The sequence below is a fragment of the Myotis brandtii genome, unplaced genomic scaffold, assembly GCF_000412655.1.
Source record: "Myotis brandtii unplaced genomic scaffold, ASM41265v1 scaffold181, whole genome shotgun sequence".
NCBI classification, from domain to species: Eukaryota; Metazoa; Chordata; class Mammalia; order Chiroptera; family Vespertilionidae; genus Myotis; species Myotis brandtii.
Window position 1 is genome coordinate 5,252,779 of NW_005356712.1, and position 4,662 is coordinate 5,257,440.

The window sequence follows — 4,662 nt, forward strand, 5'->3', positions numbered from 1 at the left end:
CCCAGTAATGTCGGCCACAGTCAAACCCTTCAGAACCCAGGACAACTGGGTCGACTGCAAATCCCTTTGGATTCCGATGAACTCCTTGCTTTCTCCTCACAAATGTCACAGACTTTTTATCCTCGGACACAAGCAGATTAAGATGTGCAATTTCGGGATCCAGAGTAACTTCTTCTCTAAATGTCTGCATGATTTGCAGCAGGGCCGAACACTGTGGAGGAAGACTGGATTCTTCTCTCTTACACTTCAAGCAATAGACATCTGGAGGTTCTAGGTTATCACAACAGTGGAGGATACCCTTGATGTTCATCAGCAATTTCCCATCTGACACCACACTCGTCTCTGCCATCTCCTTCCGTAGAACTCTAAGTTTGGAAATGTGGTCTGAAAATGCAGCTTTGTTTGCAATGAGATTCCGTAGAATGTGCTTCTCTTCTGCAGCTAGCCTTGCTCACACTCTACGGATTCTATCACACTCTCATATTCAGAGGCTAACTTCGCTCTCCGGTTTTCCACCTTTTCTCTCAGTTCTGATCGTTGCCTGTCGTGGGTGGATACTAGTTTCTGAAGGTCTGCCACCTGCTTCTTCAGGGGCTCAGTGTAACTTCTGAGCTTTTGCCTGTGATGAGAGGCAGCCTCCTCCATGGGCCTCACCTGGTGGCCCTGGGGGTCAGGGGGCTGAGTGCACAGGGGACACAACAACTTTAGGTCCTCCTCACAGAAGAGGGTCGGGGCCTGGTTGTGCTTCTCACACAAGCGCCTCTCTTCCTGCTGCTTCACCTTGGCCCCTGTGATCTGGAGGAGCTTGGCCATGTCAACCATCCTTCCCAGCTGGGTGTTGCTCCATTGTCACCATTTTATTCTTTTTTTTTTTCTTTGTCTTTGTCTTTTTTTTTAATTAAATCTTTATTGTTCAGATTACATTTGTTCCTCTTTTTTTCCCCCCCCATAACTCCCCTTCTCCCAGTTCCCGCCCCACCCTCCGCCCTCACTCCCCACCCACTGTCCTCATCCATAGGTGCACGATTTTTGTCCAGTCTCTTCCCGCATCTCCCACTCCCCTTTCCCCCCCAAGAATAGTCAGTCCATTCCCTTTCTATGTCCCTGATTCATTATAATCACCAGTTCATTCTGTACATCAGATTATTTATTCACTTGATTCTTAGATTCACTTGTTGATAGATGCATGTTTGTTGTTCACAATTTGTATCTTTACCTTTTTCTTCTTCCTCCTCTTAAAGGATACCTTTCAGCATTTCATATAATACTGGTTTAGTGGTGATGAACTCCTTTAGCTTTTCCTTATCTGTGAAGCTCTTTATCTGACCTTCAATTCTGAATGATAGCTTTGCTGGATAAAGTAATCTTGGTTGTAGGTTCTTGCTATTCATCACTTTGAATATTTCTTGCCACTCCCTTCTGGCCTGCAAAGTTTCTGTTGAGAAATCAGCTGACAGTCGTATGGGTATTCCCTTGTAGGTAATTGAGTCTCTTTCTCTTGCTGCTTTTAAGATTCTCTCTTTGTCTTTTGCTCTTGGCATTTTAATCTCTTCCTGCTTCACCTTGGCCCCTGTGATCTGGAGGAGCTTGGCCATGTCAACCATCCTTCCCAGCTGGGTGTTGCTCCACTTGTCACCATTTTATTCTTTTTTTTTTCTTTGTCTTTGTCTTTTTTTTTAAATTAAATCTTTATTGTTCAGATTACATTTGTTCCTCTTTTTTTCCCCCCATAACTCCCCTTCTCCCAGTTCCCGCCCCACCCTCCGCCCTCACTCCCCACCCACTGTCCTCATCCATAGGTGCACGATTTTTGTCCAGTCTCTTCCCGCATCTCCCATTCCCCTTTCCCCCCCAAGAATAGTCAGTCCATTCCCTTTCTATGTCCCTGATTCATTATAATCACCAGTTCATTCTGTACATCAGATTATTTATTCACTTGATTCTTAGATTCACTTGTTGATAGATGCATGTTTGTTGTTCACAATTTGTATCTTTACCTTTTTCTTCTTCCTCCTCTTAAAGGATACCTTTCAGCATTTCGTATAATACTGGTTTAGTGGTGATGAACTCCTTTAGCTTTTCCTTATCTGTGAAGCTCTTTATCTGACCTTCAATTCTGAATGATAGCTTTGCTGGATAAAGTAATCTTGGTTGTAGGTTCTTGGTATTCAGCACTTTGAATATTTCTTGCCATTCCCTTCTGGCCTGCAAAGTTTCTGTTGAGAAATCAGCTGACAGTCGTATGGGTATTCCCTTGTAGGTAATTGAGACTCTTTCTCTTGCTGCTTTTAAGATTCTCTCTTTGTCTTTTGCTCTTGGCATTTTAATTATGATGTGTCTTGGTGTGGTCCTCTTTGGATTCCTTTTGTTTGGGGTTCTCTGCGCTTCTTGGACCTGTAAGTCCATTTCTTTCACCAGGTGGGGGAAGTTTTCTGCCATTATTTCTTCAAATAGGTTTTCAATATCTTGCTGTCTCTCATCTTCTGGCACCCCAATTATTCTGATGTTTGTACGCTTGAAGCTGTCCCAGAGGCTCCTTACACTATCTTCATATTTTCGGATTCTTTTTTCATTTTGCTTTTCCGGTTGGGTGTTTTTTGCTTCTTCGCATTTCAAATCTTTGACTTGATTCTTGCGCTCCTCTGGTCTGCTATTGGGTGTAATATTCTTTATTTCAGACCATGTATGCTTAATTTCTAGTTGTTTCTTTATCATAGCATCGAGGGTCTCATTAGTTTTCGTGAAGCTCTCCAAAAGTTTATTGCAAGCCCTCAAAATTGCGTTTTTTAGCTCTATATCCTCCATTTCTGTCATGTTTTTTTGTCTCCGCATTTTTTATGCTTTCTTGGTGCACCCCCTAGTGGTCTTTGTGCGCAGTCTTGTTCTAGTTGAGCCTTGATTGTTGTAGTTAATACTAGAGGGATTTGACCACCAGGCCGACTGGCTGTGTGAATCAGCTGTGTCTGCCGCGGAAAACTTCTGTCCTCTGGGGAGGTGCTAATCTAGCCTTTGCCTGAGGCGATCCGGCAAATGGCTCTGCGCAGGGCTTGGGCGGGGCGGGCTCAACAGGGCGGGCGGAGGGAGCGGTTATGGCCCCTCTCAGTCCCGTTCCCAGAGGCTCTGCTTCTCAGAACCCCAGGAACCGCTGCAAACCTCGGAGGGAAAGCTGCCTTCCAACTGATGCCAGACACTCCCGCTTCTCCCGTTTGGGTCCGAGTCCCCAGCGATTCGCCCGTATCTGGAGCTCAGAGTCTGAGACTCCCCCCTGACCGAAAACGACAACCGCGCTCTCAGCCACCAGCCCGCTTTGCGCGCGCACCTCCGCACCTGAGTATTTTCCACACTGCGCCTCCTCTGAGCCTCGGTGTGCTGTTATTTTTCCTTCTAGTTGAAGAGTCTCTCCTCAGCCAGCCTTCCTGTGGTTCTGGGTGATGTCCGTTCCGTCTTTTAGTTGTATTTTTGAAGTGGTTGTTTGCGGCAGCAATCTCCGGTGTTTACCTATGCCGCCATCTTCTCTTTCACCATTTTATTCTTTAAGAAAAGAGGAACATAGTTATAAAGAAGAGCCTTTAACATTTCTTGTAATATTGGTGTGGTGGTAATGAACTTTTTAAAGCTTTTTCTTGTGTGGGAAGCTCTTTATTCCTCCAATATTAAATGACAGCCTTGCTGGGTAAAGTAGTTTTGATTGTAGGTCCTTGCTTTCATCACTTTGAATATTTCATGCCAATCCCTTCTGGCCTGACATGTTTCTTTTGAGAAGTCAGCTGACAGTCTTATGGGAACTCCCTTGTAGGTAACTGTCTTTCTCTTGTTGCTTTTAAGATTCTTTGTCCTTAACCTTTGCTGTTTTAATTATGATGTACCTTGGTGTGGGTCTCTTAGTGGAAGGACTCCTGAACTAGAGCTGGGTGAGGTGTCCTCCACTTCCTCATGAGGGAGAGCATTCACTTTCAAGTTGGATAAGGTCAACTTATTCCATTTTAGGAAGTATTTAGTCATTGGCTCAGGATACATCAATAGGAAGGGCAGAAGGGATTGTGTTGGAACAGTTAACTGAAATTTTAAGAACTTGCCAACGAGAATATAGGATTGGGGTTTGACTGTTCCAGATACCTTTTTTTTCCATAATACAAATTTATTGTTACACAAATGTACAGTGTTTGAACAGAAAAAGAAAGCCCCACTGTTGCATAGAAAGGACTTGAAGCAGCACGTGGGAAGCAGGATGGCTCCGGGATGTCAGGTGTGTGGTTACCGGCTTGGCTCCATGTGTGTGGAGATGTCCCTTTCTTCCGGAAGCTCCGCCACATTGACTTCAAACCTACCCTGAACCTCATTGAGGATTTTGGCATCATTCTCATGGGACACAAAAGTGATAGCCAGGCCTTCGGTGCCAAAGCGACTGGCACGGGCCACCCGGTGGAGGTAGGTGTCCGAGTCCCCAGGCATGTCATAATTGAAGACGATGTTGACTCGCTCCATGTCCATCCCTCAGCCAAACAGATTGGTGGCCACCAGGATCCGCCGCTGAAAGTCCTTGAACTGCTGATAGTGTGCTGGGCGCTCCTCCTGGGCCATGGCCCTGTGGATGGCGATGGCTGGGAAGTTCTGTTCCACGAGCAGCTGGGCCAGGGCCATGCAGCGCTGCACCGACCTCAC

The 4,662-nt window shown here is 45.6% G+C and overlaps 1 pseudogene; it reads right to left on the bottom strand.

Moving 5' to 3' along the window:
- Positions 1-4,254: 4,254 nt before the first annotated feature.
- LOC102245801 overlaps positions 4,255-4,662 on the bottom strand; it is a 3,010-nt pseudogene continuing 2,602 nt past the window's right edge.